At 39.5% G+C, this 17973-nt stretch overlaps 1 protein-coding gene across 4 annotated transcripts in view; it reads left to right on the top strand.

The window, feature by feature from the left end:
• ERBB4 (erb-b2 receptor tyrosine kinase 4) overlaps positions 1–17973 on the top strand; it is a 769459-nt gene that overhangs the window by 589378 nt on the left and 162108 nt on the right. The gene's annotated exons all lie outside the window — the stretch shown is intronic.

A 17973-nucleotide genomic window follows, 5' to 3' on the forward strand; every position in this document is an offset into this window, starting at 1 on the left:
CAGGGATTACTATAGCCTCTGCAAGCCCCCATTTGCTACAAGGAGGTAAATTGGTGGGAGGCAGAGGGTGGGTGGGGCTACATTTAGTGAATAAGACGCACCCAAATTTTCACCCTATTTTAGGGGGAGGCGGGTGCGTCTTATACTCTGAAAAATATGGTAATAGTTGTTTCTGAAAATATTGAAGGAATTTGTCTTAATTATCTGATAATTCTTGAGAGGTATTTGATTGTTTGCTTAGTTATTTATTTTTATACTCTTACTATCTCAACAAGTGATTCTGGGTGGTATATATCATAAAACACATACATATGTAAAACTGTTGCCATGGATGTTAATTCAGGCAAGAAATGGAGCCCTTAACATATTCAGGGCCTCAGGTCTGGGAACATCACCAAGTCTTCACAATCTTATAAAAAAGCAATCAAGGTTGGAGCTATCCTGATTTTGGGAGGGAAAAGGTTTCAGAGGCCAAGTCTATGACAGAGAAAGCTTGTCACCTGATTCCCACCAGCTGATATTCCTTGTCTGACAGGGTCTGCAAGATGCCTAACCTGCTGAACAAAATTAGTATTGTCTTATATTACAATGTACAATTTTGATCAAAATTATAAATGTACTTCTAGGACACATTTTAATCCTGAGGCTAGATTGCATATTAACAGAATAAATTCAGATCAGCAGAAAATCATATGTAGATGGGCATTGTTAAATATATATTTATTTTGGTCCAATGACTGTTCCTATTCCTACCCAGGAACTCTGTTAATAGAGTATATTACCAAAGATCAGGTAAAATATTATTTGATCCAGGAAGAGAAACCAACACATTTCAGTTCTAGGACACTGTTCCACTCAATGGAACAAATACGTACTTATAACTATTGCTTACGTTTGCAAATATGGGCAAAAGGAATATGTCCTCCTGAAGTAATGATGGCTTATTTCTGAGCATAGAATCAGGCTAGGAGCTTGTACTAAAGTGAGCAAAAAGTTGGTATTTATGAATGGGAATTAGATTGATGATTTTCGTATGCTTATTTAATAAGATTCCTCACTGTTGTCCAGGAATATATACAATAGATGTCACTTGAAGGCGCAGAAGAACTGTACACTGATCCATGCTAACATATAGACTTGGAATAGAAAAAGTAGAATAAATACAGGAATAATTTCCCATTAGCTATCAATAGTAAGGAGCCAGATGTGTCCCAGTTTTTGCCAGGGAAGAATTCCCTCTTACAGAACAACTGGCAGAAAATGGACTCATCAGCTCTAAAATCAGCCTTGGAAGCAAGTGCCAAGAGAAGAGAAGAGAGGAATGGAGTGTGTGCCAGAATTAGTTGGCAATCTTTCGTAGGTTGGCAGATGGCTTCTAGCTTGCTTATTGTTGTGTTCTCCACTTACTAGCTGTTCCAAGCTTTTGTCGTGCACTTATTATGGTCATTTTTTGAATGATCATTTTAACTGTACTGGGAATGAGTTTTATTATCACTTATTGTTTGAAAATCATGAAAAACTGAACTGATGAATATTATAGTGATGAAGGGATTTTTAAATAGCCAGAATCTCTGCACAGAAAGCATCACATATCAGCCTTCATGCTGCAGACTAGTTTGAATTTTGCAGTTCAAATCTTCACTCAAAAATGCATAGGCTTCTATGGCCCGTGCTCGGTTTCAAACACAAATTCAGAATATCTGAATTTAATGAAAAGGAGAACTGTAGCATATGTCACTTCATTTTAAATTATTTTACCTAGATATATTAATAGATGCTAAAGAGGTTCAAAATATAATGTTCAACACCATATAGTGTAATTGCCGTTAAGGCAAGGACTTTATTGGCAGAACTACCATCTATGTCCTCCCAGTATACATTACCAGAAGACAAACTGAGACAATAAAACTTAACAAAATGAATAGTCATAATGATTAGGTATGAATGCAAATTTGAAGGAAGAAAGAAATTGAGAATATGTATGGAAATCTATATAGCGGCATCTCATTGAACTAAATTAATCATGAATCAATCCAATATATTTCCCTCTTATCAGCCACTTGCCTATTGTACAGTGCTGTAATATAAGGAAGGAGTACAAGGGATGTGGAAACAAGTAGTTTATTAATCTTTCTACTGTAAAATATTATAACTTTTCACCATAAAGGAAGAGTGAGCATATTTCTCTTTACCATAAACTTCCCAAACAATTAAATGGTGGCAAGTCCAATGATGCCTCATGCTTAAAATCAAAAATCCAAATACTCTATTTTTTCAGCTGAGGAGCCAAGGCTTGTTTCTAAAGAGGAAAATAAACAGGAAGAAAGAAGAAGGATAATGTAGGATTTTCCAAAACAAAACAAAGTTTTCGTCTATTCTCATCCATGAATGAGGTGTGAATATTTTAAAAGAACTTAAGAGTCTCCCTTTATAGTGATTTCATGGTCTGTTTACTTGGACACAGGGTGGGAAAAGGTGGCCCTTGCCATCTTCCAGAGTGATTTTCAACTTCCTAGAATAGCCTTCAGCACTGAAGTTGCCTGGAGACCTCCTACTTGGAGGCTAATCCAGCTGGTCCTGGTTAGCTTCCATGCCAGCCAGCCCAGGGCTTTCATTGCCGATACAATGAATATATAAAATGACTACCCTATGAGACTATTAGACACAATTCTATCCAGGAGGCCACTCCAAATTTCTGTCACCTTAGATCTTTTGTCACAAGACCCCACTACTACCTGACATGCCTTAGTCCAGTGGTTCCCAAACTTGGCAACTTTAAGACTTGTGGACTTCAACTCCCAGAGTTGGCTGGAGAATTCTGGGAGTTGAAGTCCACAAGTCTTAAAGTTGCCAAGTTTGGGAACCACTGCCTTAGTCCTATGAAATATATAGAGGTCATACATAACCATTGCCTTCCTGGTATGTTCTAGTACAGTGTTTCTCAACCTTGGCAACTTGAAGATGTCTGGACTTCAACTCCCAGAATTCTCTGGCTGGGGAATTCTGGGAGTTGAAGTCCGGACATCTTCAAGTTGCCAAGGTTGGGAAACACTGTACTAGAACATACCAGGAAGGCAATGGTTATGAGAAACACTGTTCTAGTAAGTACCTGGAACTTCATTTGTGTACCAGATAAAATACTTTGAGCCAGAAAGTGATGCAATATTCAAAGCCTAACAGCCCAAATGAAGAGCTAATGCATGACTATATATTTTTTAAAAAAATACTAACATTTCAGCTTTCACAGCAAGCATTCAAGGTATAATTAAGAGCAAAAAGAATCCATAAAATGAAAGGGTACCATTTTTTTCCTTTTTCTGGTAGATAAGCAATTATAACGTGGCAGATGTAATCAGCATAGGGAAACCAAGTTTTAATATTTCCTTCTCTAATCAGATGTATGTATTGATTTATACCCTAAATAATGGTCCCAGTTATTTTCACATATCCCCTTTTAACTAACAGGAACCTAATTAGCCAAGTCTTTTCCACAGAGAAATGGTGGGGTAAAACTGTGTGCATATATTAATGCTCTTCATCTTTTCTTCCTGTTGAACAAAAGCACATTTCTTCTTTCGCGTCACCTTTTACAAATACCAAGCTTTCTTTTCTTTCTTTTTTGTTGATGGTGTATGTATACAAAAGCTAATTAACAGCAAATCCTTTGTAAAGCAGTGAAACCTTTTCCTCCTCGTGTTTGATAACCACTTCACAGCAGGATTTCATTATAATTTCACAGTAACTCAGTAACACAGAATACATGATAGGAAAGGGAAACTTGCCTTTAATAAGTTTTGCATGTTTGTAGATGACTTAATTTTTATAGCACCATGCTCTTCTATGTCGATTACACTTTTCCATATGTTCCAATTGTTTATAAGTTAATTGTACCCTATTTAATTAAGTAAAAACTACTTAAACAAGGTTTTTTTTTAAAAAAAAGGCATATAAACAGAGAGGTAATATTTTCTAAGCGGAAATGAAATAATTGATTTTTAATTGACAAAATCCTACTTTAAGTATTACCCAGTGACAATAAGATTTGGTCACAGTAGCCAAATAATCAAGGATTATGACAACTGTAGCTCTCATGTAAGCGATCTCAGAAAAACAGCTCAGTAATTAAAATATTTATCATTGATTAATCAAACTGAACAAGTGACATGACTAAAACTGTTTTCGTCACCTTTGTATCAACTCTTTCAGTTTTGATGCCAGATTAATCCTATTGCTTCAAAGGGGTTAAATATAAATCATCCTGCTACATTAGGATTCGTTACATTTGTTTAAAAAACCCCATGATTTTGAACATTATTAACTATTACTCTTAAATTAATATTAGAAAACTGTACAGTGACATTTTAAAAATAATGTAGATGTTGTTGTTGAAGAAAATGCTTTGTAATTTCCCCAGATACCAATATCTTTCTTCACAGAAGGAACCATATCCTGCAAAGTAGAAAAAGGAATAATCTGGTTATTCCACAATGAACAAACAGTTTATTTACTTCATAGAGCAGTGGTTGGCAACTTGGAGTTATCCAATGCTTTGGTCTATATTTTTGCTCTAGGCTATACATCCAATTATCATGGATTATACACATTGTAGTCCAAAATAACTAGGGGGAACCATGTTACCTGCCTCGTGCACACTATATACTTCTATTGTGGTACCAACATTAATTTAAATCTCTGTGTCGTCGGGAGTGGATCATTTTCAAGTTAGCTCTTCAATTTTCTTTCTTTCCGGTTATTTTGGTAGTGGTCACAGTGGGGAATTTATGTAGAACACTGAGATTTTGTTTATTCTAAGCTTAACATTTTACAGCTTCATTCAGCTGTAATTACAAGCAACACCTGAAAGGTAAGCATCATTAAGAGGAGAAGAAATACAAAATCTGATACTTGGGAATATTGCAAGATTCTCTAGTGCCTCATTAATAACAAAGGCCCAAGAACCTCAGTAGATGAACTTACATGCTAAGCCTAAATTTCTGCCGCTGTTTGCAGTTTCATCGCAAGGAAGGCCACCTGTTCTGAAGAGCCCTGCTCTTTATTAAGCTGAGAAACAAAACCCATTTTTAACACAAATATTAGCTTGCAACAAGTATCTTTCTCACTGTGGGGATAGCTGTCAGTGAACTTTGGATCAGATAGAGTGGCAGAATTAATATACCCAAACCACAGCATGTTTCCTTTCTGTATAAGAGGTAAACAGATTTTATGGTTACTTACTTGAGTTCCTTTTAAAGTCATCAGGGACCATGTATCACCATTTAATGAATGCAAGCTTCATCTGGCCTGATATTTACAGCCCCAATTCTGAGACCAGAACATAGTGGGGAAGTTTAGACAGATAGATGGGTACAGTATCACATAGTTCAATCTATAGGATATAATTTTATATGCTGCAAGTAACTGAGTCCTTTATAAAATGTTTTTATGCAGACACTCATTTCATGCTTATCCCTTCTTTTTATAGGAAGAATGACACAATCACACACACAAACACACACACAGACACAGATCTATATGGAACAAGTACCTTATGCCTCATGTAGTTGCTCCGGGCATTACTGGATCAGTGCTGTTTTCCCCCTCAATTGCAGAGAAAGAGAGAATTGGATTGATTCTGTGGGTTCCAACAAACTGCAGGGAACTCTATCCCTATTCCTGCCTTTTCCTTGGCTGTCAGACGTCCGTGTGAAAAGTCAGGATATGAGTTGGCCGAGTATGCAGTGAGGGCTAAAGGTTAAAGGAGTATGGAACAGCAGCAGCAACAATCCTTCCTTCCCTCCCCCCTCCCCTCCCCTCTATTAGGTGCTGTCAACAAAAGTGTGACTCATAGTATTGCCAATTTTTCTTTCCCCTCAGTTATACATCTTTAAATAAGGACATCCCTTTTCACTAGGTTAATAACTTCTGGATCTCCTTCCCCATATGTTCTTTTCAGTATTATATTTTATAATTATTGCTGATATTTTAGGTTCTGTGGATCTTTTACCATAGAATATAGATAAGGCAGGAGCTTGTTTCTTTCAACTGATGGAAATATTATTTTAGTAACTATAATATTGTAGTAAATGTAATACTGTAATACTACAAGACCCTCACTTGACACACTTGAATCCCTTATAAACAGAACACTGACATCCCCTAAACTCTAGCAATAGCAATAGCAGTTAGACTTATATATCGCTTCATAGGGCTTTCAGCCCTCTCTAAGCGGTTTACAGAGTCAGCATATCGCCCCCACAGTCTGGGTCCTCATTTCACCCATCTCAGAAGGATGGAAGGCTGAGTCAACCTTGAGCCGGTGAGATTTGAACCGCTGAACTGCAGATAACAGTCAGCTGAAGTGGCCTGCAGTACTGCACCCTAACCACTGCACCACCTCGGCTCATACAACTCTGCTGAACTCTTCAACTCTGCTGAAGATGTTACCTAGCCTGATAACAAAATAAGTTTGGTGAATGAACTTTTACCCTCATCCTACACCTGAGCTACAGATATTCACCACTCTTGCAAATATAAATACTATTCTTTATCTTTCCTATCACAAATGGCAGGAAAGTATTTCTCAAATTTGTAATCAGAGATGAGTTGACTGCTATATATATAAAAAAGAGGACAGTTGCCTATCCTTTAATAGATTTATCTTATTTTCAACCCAGAAAACGAATACTCCTAAAACTGACATCCATTCTTGTCCATTATTATCAGTCTATCATCTTGGGGGTGGGTGGGTTGATTCAATGTCAAATTTTTAAATTATCTTGCTTAAAAGTTCAGTGGAGAATATCCTTTGAATATTTTCTGGTTGTGTGATTCTTCTCCAATGCTGGCGAGCATTATGTTCGATATCAGCATTTGACGTGAAAGGGTATTACAGCAGCAGTCAACTTTTGATGATAATGGGGAGCAGGCATATAACTGCATCGAGAATTTTATAGAATCAGGCACGGAGCATTATTTGTCTGCTTTTGACAAGTAATATTCAACTATAGGTTATGTGAGAAACCTATAATAGGATTTCTCCTTTTAGTTTCTTCCCCTACAATTGTACCTCTGTTAAAAGAAAAGAGGTTCTCATAGTTGTTTTTGCTTCCCACGGCATCTAATCGGAAAGTATCACCTGATGATAACCGTTCTTAATCATAAAAAGAAATACGACCATGGTCTCCTTCTGGGCTACTTCTGATGTTTGGGAGCATGTTTCTAAAACATAAAGGTAGAAGGTAGTTTTAGTTCAATTCTAGTAAATAATATCAAGGCGAAGTGACTGTGGATTCAAAGGCTTATTGCATCCAGAGATATTTTATCTTTAATTCTAGATGGGGTTGTACTTCCTCATATAAAGTTGACTCTTGATAAGGGGGTTCTCCTGGACCCCGAATTCCTGCTAAAAACACAGATAAAGGCCACGGCCAGGAGAACCTTTGCACAATTGCATATTTTAGCTATCAGTTGGATCTCAGTATCAGTCTTTGGGTGCAATTTGAGATTGTGTCATCATTACAGTCCATCATGGCTTAACACCTGGTATCTATGCGATTGCCTTCTCCAGGCTCAATCTGCCCAGCATGGGAGATCAAAAAAGGATTGCGTACTCTGATATTTTATTTTATTGCTTATTATTAAACTTGTATGCCACCCATCTTGCCAGAGGCGAGATATCCAGTTCTCTTCCTTCTTATTTGGCTTCCAAAGGGCTGTAAAGACCTGACTATTTAGGAAAGCATTTGGAAAACAGAGGTTTGGTTTGTGCCTGTGAGATGGCATATTCATTGTTCGGTGTGGGGTTGTTCGTACGTTGGGTTTTTCAAATTATTATGTTTAAACTTTATTATGGCATTTCCTAAGATTGCTTACAGCCCATAGCAATTTAGCAAAACAGGTCATTGTTATTTGGCAACCGTTCACAGTGGCAACGGTGATGAAAAGTAATTTACAACTAGTCATGTATTTACAAACTTTGCAAGTCTCTTATAGTACAAAGGACAACTGAAGAAAGAAAGATTGTAAGCAAGCACAGTTGTGATTTCAGTTATTGACAGGGGTGGGATTCAGGCGGTTCGGGCAAAGTGGTTGTTATGATTTTGTGCAGTTTGAAGAACCAGTAAAATCAACCCCCGGCTAGCCCCGCCCACCCTGCCCTATATAGTATCTTCCCTTTGCCACACAGTCCAGCTAATCTCCATGCTTCACCTGCTCTGCTCACCAAAGGCAAGCATGCAGCCCCCTTGTCCTTCGCCTCAGTCCAGGGCCCAGGGACACTCCAGTCCTTGGCTTTGGCCTTGCCCTGGAGCCACCGCCTGCTCACCACCCGCCTCAGCCAGGTCAGGGATTTTGCCATTCCCTGCCTCCAGCCTCTGCCCACATGCCACCACCCCCCAGCCTCAAATTATCAGACAATTCTTCTTACCTAAAGTGTTGCAATGGAGATCTTGCCGCCATCCCTTGCTGAGGCTTGGTTGCTCATGAAGATGCTCCATGTGCATCCTCCAGAGGAGGGCCTTCTCTGTGGCTGCTCCGACCCTCTGGAACGATCTCCCCATGGAGATTCGTACCCTCACCACCCTCCAGGCCTTCCGCATAGCCCTTAAAACCTGGCTGTTCCGACAGGCCTTTGGCTAAAGACTTGTAGCCCCACCTCAGATGGTATGATTGCTGTGCTTTTTAACTGTGTATGGTCTTTATGTTTTGTAATTTTGTCTGTTTTTCCCCCTCCCTTGATTTGTAAGCCGCCCTGAGTCCCTTTCAGGGAAAAGGGCGGCATACAAATAAAGTAAAATGAAAATGAAATGAAATGTGGTCTCCAGGTCATCAGCTGCTTCTCTCCACTGCTGCTCTTGCTGGGGGAGAGAGTGTCTCTTGTGCAATTTAGCAGCTTTGAGCCCCCACTTTCCTCCAAGTCCCATCCAGAAAGCGCGCAGTACAGGGAAGCAGTGCTGCATGCTTTCCAGGTGAGACTTAGAGGAAAGCGGGGGCTCACAGATGCTGAATTGCACAAGAGATGCTCTCTCTCTCCCAGCGAGAGCAGCAGCTGCTTCTCTCGGCTGGAGAGCAGAGATGGAGTGGAACAGGCCCTGAAAGGCTGCTTGGTCGACCCTTGCTGCGTGGCGGAAGCCGTGCTTGTGCGCATACACGCGCACTCACATTTTCAGTGAACCAGTTGTTAAAGGGGTTGAATTCCATCACTGGTCATTGACTGCTTTGCTTAACAATAGCAGTTAGCAGTTAGACTTATATACCGCTTCATAGGGCTTTCAGCCCTCTCTAAGCGGTTTACAGAGTCAGCATATATTGTCCCCAACAACAATCCGGGTCCTCATTTCACCCACCTCGGAAGGATGGAAGGCTGAGTCAACCTTTGGTGAGATTTGAACAGCCGAACTGCAGAACTGTAGTCAGCTGAAGTAGCCTGCAGTGCTGCCTTTAACCACTGCGCCACCTCGGCTCACCAGTTGCTTGGGTCACTAAATGAAGACAACCTGTATAGAAGCCTTAATAAATAAATAACTAAATAAATAACTAGGAAGCATAACGTTGTAATTACAATTATTACCAAATAACAATGTAAAAACACCATTGCACGAAGCATATTATGAAAGAGCTAAGGAAAACTGCAACAAATATCAGTTTGCCACTATGGACGTACAATTCCTTTGATATTAGAAATGTTTGGCAGCTCCTCTACAGAAGATATGCGGTAATCAGCATTTGGCAATATCTGACATAAGACATGAAACAGAATAGGTCAACACCTATTGAACATCATGAATCAATTAATCTGCATCAGAACTGTGTACTATTTGCATTTGTTCAGTTATTGAGGAAGGATGTTTTATAAATGTCGGTTCAAATGTTCATTCTAAGTACAAGGTGGTGAATGTTGAAATACTGCCAAACAAAAAAAACAGAAGGATTGGAATTACTTTTGGCTAAACATAATTTATGAGTAGATCATGGTATGAAAGTAGTCAAATTGCTTGGTTATACCATTAACATTTCAGTAAATTATCAAATCTTCACTTTATTCATTTTTATTATTGAATAGGTTCAGTTGGAATCGTTAACTTCTGCATAGGTTTAGCCTGAAAATGAATACAATGAAAGACATCAAAACCTTATTTCATTCAAATTCTGGTAAATTATTTATGTCCTTTTTCTGGAACACAGTTCCAGAATGCATAGTTAGCAAATATTTCCAGGGTACAATATTATTTATGTAAAATATTTATCTACTTCCTGTCATGGAGTATATGTCCTAGTACAGTGTTTCTCAACCTTGGCAACTTGAAGATGTCCGGACTTCAACTCCCAGAATTCCCCAGCCAGCGAATGCATTCGCTGGCTGGGGAATTCTGGGATTTGAAGTCCGGACATCTTCAAGTTGCCAAGGTTGAGAAACACTGTCCTAGTAATATTGAACACTTAAACCATATAATAAATATTCACTACAAAGCGTGGCTTAAAGAACTTTATGATTAATCAAAAGTAAATGTTTTCATTAACATAATACATGCTTGAACTAGAATGTTTGTATTGAGTGACAAGCATATTCTAAAGGGGAAAACACTGCACAGTTACAAGAAGATATCTTTAAAAACACAGTGTTTTGATAGTTAATGTTCACTGAGCAAAACATTTTGCTGGCACAATATTGGCATCCTATACGACTAGAATTTTATTTTATCACTTTTTCAACAGTCACCTGGGATTTGATAATCATGTTGTTACTTAGGTAGAGCATTTCACAGATTGAATGCTATACTTGTACTGTACCTGTAATGGTGATAGCTTCAAAAGTCATATCAAGATATCATATTTTACATACTTGGGGGGGGGGTGTTTGCTGCAAACTTGAATAATTGAAATTTATGATCCCCAGAATTTTTTTTTCTGTCATGTACTTCAAAAAATTAGAGGGAAAGCTTGTGTTCAAGTGTAAACACTGGTTTGTTCTGCCTAAAATTGTTAAATTCTAACACAATATGCTGGAAGGAATTTAGAGATTCTAGGGCAGACATAATTTAGGGGTTTATTTATTATATTCAACTAAAAACCAGTATTTGACCTAAACAAAGTTGGAGTAAAGACAAATATAACATGTTAATAAGGTCTAAACACCATGAAACAAAATGCAGATGGCATGTATTCAAGCGGTTTCATCACATTGTAAATGTTATAACAATTGAGATCAAAATTCCTGTTGCTAAAGGAAACATTTGTTAAGTGAATTTTGCTCCATTTAATGACCTTTTGAGGTGTGGTGGTGCAGTGGTTGGAACGCAATATTGCAGGCTAGCTCACTGCTCAATGCCAAGAGTTTGACTCTGACCGGCTCAAGGTTGACTCAACGTTCCAACCATCCTTCCAAGGTTGGTAAAATAAGGAGCCAGATTGTTGGGGGCAATGGGCTCACTCTGTAAAACCACTTACAGGAGGCTGCAAAGCACCATGAGCCAGTATATACGTTTAAGTGCTATTGCTATTTCTTACCACTTATTAAGTGAATCATTGTAGTTGTTAAATTAACATGATTATTAAGTGAATCTGGCTTCTTCATTAACTCACAAAAGTTTATCACATGACCCCGGGACACTGGAACTGGCATAAATCTGAGTCAGTTGCCAAGCATATGAATTTTGATCCAGTGACCATGGGGGATGCTGAGATAGTCATAAGTGTGAAAAATGATCATGTCACTTTTTTCATTGCATTGTTACTTTGAATTGTCACTAAATTAACTGCTGTATGTCCAGGACTACCTGTATAGGGATTTGTTGATTTTCCTTCCTAAGTAGAAAAAAAAAAAGTATGACCACATCTAGTTTACGATTAATTCGATCCTGATACAGTAAAGACATAGCAATACACTGATCCTTGTGTTCCGGATTAAATATGTATTTGCTGAATGTACTTTTCTGCAAAGGTGAATCAAAGGCAAATTTTCTTGCATATTTTATGTGGATATTGCAATATTGATTTTTTTTTCCCCCCTGGAAATGCCAGCTGAGGTTTCTGATTCCCCTCAATTGGTTTAAGATAAATTGGGTTTGGATTTAGTCTTACTGGAATAAAATTTAATGGAGGAGAACTACAGAAACAACTCTGATAGTTGATGATTTATTTATAGAATCTTTAGAAGGACTTCTTCTAGAGCAGTTTTTCTCAACTTTGTCAACTTGAAGATGTCTGGACTTCAACTCCCAGAATTCCCCAGCCAGCGAATGCTGGCTGGGGAATTCTGGGAGTTGAAGTCCAGACACCTTCACGTTGACAAGGTTGAGAAACACTGTTCTAGAGGGGTTTTGTTTTTTACTAACCCAAAAGCACAACTACATTAAAATCAGAAAATCAGTCCCAGAATATAAACATGTATTATTCTGATTTCTAAGGTTGGATGGGAAACGCAGTATTGAGAGAAAGTAGAAGAAGACAGTGATCGCTTAATAGAAGCCTTTGTCTCATATTGAGTATTCCATGCATAGAATACTCACATCCCGTAAGAGATAACAAGACAGGAAGCTGACTACACATTTTCCCCTCTGTTCAATTGTAAACCGCTTAGAGAGGGCTGGAAGCCCTATGAAGCGGTATATAAGTCTAACTGCTATTGCTATTGCTATAAGACACAAAGAAGGAGCAAAGGCGTGTGAGCCTTTGCAGGAAGCAACTTTGTTCATTCTGGTTTCTTTAAATTCTGAAGCTCTGTTTTGACTCTGTACACCTTGCAAAGCTAATTGGCAATTAAATCTTCGGCAGCGTTTCGAGGGAGATAAAGGTGGGTGCTTATCAGCCTTGTCCTAAAAGACTTTGGCAGACTTCTGTTGGACTCTTTATAAACTATTTGTGACTCATTATGGCTGTGAATGAACATAATTCATAGCCATTGAAATAAAAAAAAAGGATTTGTGGGACGAAGCATGTGCTTTTTTACTGTCTCAGGAAGCCTAGTTCAGAATACACCAATCCTAATGTTTTGAGAAATGGCCATCTTGCAATAGATGTGGCCATTCCAAAATAAAGAATAGCGACTGGTCATTGTAATACATTGGTTCATATCTGAGTGAGAGACAAGTACACTCTGAAATTGTGTTGTTTTGTATTAAAACTGTGAGACTGATCAGTTGGTTAAATGTCCACAGCACAGCAGGACCATTTGTTTTACATCAATACAGTGCAGTGCATATTGCATATTTGATTAAATCCCCCAATTAAATAATACTGGAAAGAAACATCAGATTGATTTTACTTGACTATTCCTGCTACCTGCTAAATGTCAACCACATCTGAGCTACAGCTGAATCACTAGAAAGGATGTCACCATAGCAAATTGACCCCTTAGCGTATAATGTGCTTCTGCACAATGTGGTACATGCTTATATATGTGTGGAAAGCACATTTTTGTTCAATATAACAAAATAATAGAGTGAGCCACATGTGATATGACTGAGTGAAGCAGAGCCTGACTTGATTTGCAATGTATAACAGAGACATTTCAGGCACGAAAAACAATCTGGAGAAACGTTATAGGTTTGGTTTGCAAATCATGTTTTGTTGGTTTGGCAGTCCTAGACTGTTTCTGTCTAGAGAGCAGGTTTTTGTTCATTTTTCTATCTTTGCCTTTTTCCCTAAAATATATAAAGATGAATAAGATATAGAAAGAATGGTTCTTTCCCTTTGACTAAACTTGCTTCACCTGAAAAACCAATTCAGCTATTTTTGACACGGTTAACTCAAGCTAAATTAGACAGCAACTTGCATATTTTAAATTAAGCACTGTTTCTTTTAACAAAATCAGATAATTGTGATGGAAGTTTGGGAAAGTTCGTCTGTTATTTTTTTCTAATTTTCAATGCTATTAAATCAAATATTGTAGAATAGCATTTACAATTTTCCCCCAAGATTCTTACCACATTTTAAATAATTTACACTAAATCTGCATAATTTAAATCAGTCTACTGTTGATGCCAATTCATTCTGCAATTAAGAAGTTTATCTCATGGTGTACCAATATCAATTTCTACCATCCTTTCACTAGAGCTTCTATATATCTGTGAGAGAATGTTGTGTGTTGTTGATGCGTTAGGAGATAATATAGACTAAGATATAAATTTGGGTGACTGTTTCGTATGCTTCTGGGAAGTTCAAATATGTAGTGTGTCCCCCCCCTCCGCTATATAAAATATCAGTTTTTCCTCCTACCTGCCAGACTCCACCAATACATTGTCTGAATTAGAAGGTTAACAGAAGAATTCGTGGACATACTGTAGCTCTTGATAAAGAGTTTTATTGCAGACATTAGAAAAGCTGTTAATTTAATCTACAGCTACAACACATCCAATGTTCAAATCTCATATCTTTTTATTTGGTATGTGGGTCATGGCAGCATGGAAGTTAAATCATATCCTTTGGGAGGTTAACACCACTGTGTTATGATGGTAACTCTTGCCATGGAATCAAGAGCCAAGGTGGTGCAGTGGTTAGGGTGCAGTACTGCAGACCACTTCAGCTGACTGTTATCTGCAGTTCAGCGGTTCTAACCTCACCGGCTCAAGGTTGACTCAGCCTTCCATCCTTCCGAGGTGGGTGAAATGAGGACCCAGACTGTGGGGGCGATATGCTGACTCTGTAAACTGCTTAGAGAGGGCTGAAAGCCCTATGAAGCGGTATATAAGTCTAACTGCTATTGCTATTGCTAAGGCATGGTGTCCTCAGACTGGGATTATCAAAAATATACTGGCTCAGAGCTGACAGAAAGGTAGGAGACAATTGCACAATCAAGTTTCTCCCTTTGGCTTCTTTTTGATGGTCAATTGAACCAGTCAGTTAGCCATGTGTGTGCGTGTGTGCGCGCACGCATGCATGCACGCGCATAGTTGTGTATACCATGCTTCCCTGAAAATAAGACCTGGTCTTATATTTCTTTTGGCTCCAAAAGAGACATTAGGACTTATTTTCAGGGAAATGCACTATCAGGGTGATCAGCCCGGCTGGGCACCCCACCCCCTAGCACATGCACAAGAGGCAGTAAACACATGGGAGTTGATAGTGTCCTCCAGCAGCTACAGCCTACAGGCCCCTTGGTCAGTGCACTCTGGGGCTGCGCAGCCTGTGCAGTGCAGGTGAGTTGATTACCTGTTCAAGCAATAGATTGAGGCAGAGCCATGAGGAGAAGGCAGGCAATCCCAATGCACCATGCAGGCCGCAGGCAAGCCAAGCAACACGAAGACAAGCCTCCTGTGGCCACCTGCCCACTTTGTGATTCCAAATAGCATCCAAAATTAAATCAGAGTCCAAGGCAAAGTATTGCTCAAAGTTCCAATTTATTAAGAGAGCACACCTGGAGAAACCCAAATCTGAAAGTTCCCGGTTTCCCCCACCCAGTTTAAAGTTTACAATCTTGCCCCCGTACCCACAAGTCCATCACATGGCGCAATCTTCCAGTACCACGCTGGCAGTTCCACCCATCCAGTTCTGGTCAGGTGCAGAGCTGCAGAGACAAAAGGATGACCTTGGCTTTCTAAAAAGGAATTTTATTTTGGCGACTTAGCATTTAACGCCGTACAATCCGTGCAATCTCCCCTCCCATTTTCCCACAGTAGAAAAGGCATAGTAGAATAATGGAAAGTGTCGCAGGCCAAAGAGCCAAAAGGAATATGGCTGCAGGAATAACACCCACTCTGTCCCACTGACCCTCCGTTTGCCTATGGCAGTGTTTCTCAACCTTGTCAACTTGAAGATGTCTGGACTTCAACTCACAGAATTCCCCAGCCAGCGAATGCTGGCTGGGGAATTCTGGGAGTTGAAGTCCAGACATCTTCAAGTTGACAAGGTTGAGAAACGCTGACCTATGGCCCGCATGGTGCATCAGGATTGCCTTCCTTCCCCCCACACCTCTGCCTCCCTCTGCTGCTGGTGCAATGAGCCTCCACATCTGGCTGCCCACTCCGGCCCATCAACTCAGCTTTCCCAGGACCCACACAGCCCATCCAAGTCTCCTGCTTTCCCTCCTCATGCCTCTGTCTCCCTCTGGTGCTGGTGCTGCTGTGCGAAAACGAACCTCCCACAACCTCATGCCTGCTCCGGCCCAGCAACTCTTGGCTTTCCGGTGGCTCGTGCGGCATATTTGAATCACATGCCTCCCTCCCTCACCTGTACCTCTGCCTGCTGCTTTGACAGGTAATTAACTCACATGTGCTGCGCAGGCTGCAGCTGCTGCCAGACACCGTCAGTCCCTACACACTCCTCACCTCCAGTGCTGGCCATGTACACACACACACACACACACACACACACACAATGGCAACCTTCATATTATATTAGGAGTATGCAAATAATGAGGCTAGGGCTCATTTTCTGGTTAGGCCTTATTTTCGGGGAAATACCGTATCTATGTACATTTCCATGTACAGCATGCAGAAACATCTGCTACAATACACAATCTTAATCTATTCTAGATTAACATTATTTTATTGTTCATTAACACATAAATGTTAACCACAACTAATGTAATTTTTATAAAGACTTCACTTTGCAACTCACCCATGCCAAAATTTAAAAATTATATTCTTGACTGGTTTTATCATTTAGGTTTGTGGTTTCCAGTTATAAGGAGAGTGCCATTCTGTTTTAAATATGATAATGTCAGTGGGTTTTTTTGGGTGGATGTATATGAATCAAGGTCAATCACAGCTATTACAATACTGTAGTACATCAGGCAAGGAATGTGTTAATTAACTTATCACAGATGGTGCTCAGCATCCAAAACCATTAAGCAGTTTTCGTGACACTGGGAAGGATAAATTTTATGGGTCAAGTGTTAGCATCTAGCACTTGTACCATTAAAGAGCATTCAGGTTAAAATCTTTTATCTGCTTTGGCAGCAACTTTTCCTTGTGTTTACGTGTTCCTTGTTTTTATGGGTAAATGAAGGACCAAGAATGTTTAATGGCAGTAATGCTGTAGAGCTGAAGTACAAAAACCAAGCCGTATGGAGATTATATAGAGCCAAGGTGGCGCAGTGGTTAAATGCAGCACTGCAGGCTACTGCTAGATCAGCAGGTCAGCGGTTCAAATCTCACCGGCTCAGGGTTGACTCAGCCTTCCATCCTTCCGAGGTGGGTAAAATGAGGACCCAGATTGTTGGGGGCAATATGCTGACTCTCTGTAAACCGCTTAGAGAGGCCTGAAAGGCCTATGAAGCGGTATATAAGTCTACTGCTATTGCTATTGCTATTGCTATATTAATATTCACACAGCAGTCGGACTCCACAATTTTAGCAGTCAAAGCAAGATTTGAACATACAGATCTAATGATATCCATCCAGAAGATAAGAGCCCTTGCACTTGGTTTGTGAACACGGGCTCGCTAACCTCTGGTGTTCTGATTATGTGAACCACCCATCCCCTAATTCATTGAACTACTGTATAAGAAGGAGAAGTCGGTACAGCAAAATCCGATGGGCAACGTTCTATTATTGTAAGCAGTCTCAAAGAAAGTAATGTACGCCTTCTGTGGAGATTATTTCCTGGCCTGGTCAAAGAAAAGCAGATTCTGCCTGGAGAAGATGATTCCCTAGAGCAGTGGTTCCCAAACTTGGCAACTTTAAGACTTGTGGACTTCAACTCCCAGAATTCTCCAGCCAGCAGAGCTTAAAGTCTTAAAGTTGCCAAGTTTGGGAACCACTGCTCTAGGGAAGTGGGAGCCAACCCATATTGGGCATTATATAGTTTTTCCATTAAATATTTTCATGTAAAGCTTGGTTTTTTTTCATTAAGTATTTTCAAACTATATGTTGGTCTGCCTTTTCATTCATCTAGTCCATTTTTATTCTCCAAAGCTTGCATGATGGCTGTTTGTGTTTCTAACAACAAATATTCCAGAACAAATGTGATAAAAATGTTACCACCCCTTTTGTTGTTGTTGTTGCACTATTTAGAACGTAGCAAAACTAACTGCAC

The sequence above is a fragment of the Thamnophis sirtalis genome, unplaced genomic scaffold, assembly GCF_051295495.1.
Source record: "Thamnophis sirtalis isolate CommonGarterSnake01/CBP01778 unplaced genomic scaffold, rThaSir2_p1.2 scaffold_1, whole genome shotgun sequence".
Taxonomy (NCBI): domain Eukaryota; kingdom Metazoa; phylum Chordata; class Lepidosauria; order Squamata; family Natricidae; genus Thamnophis; species Thamnophis sirtalis.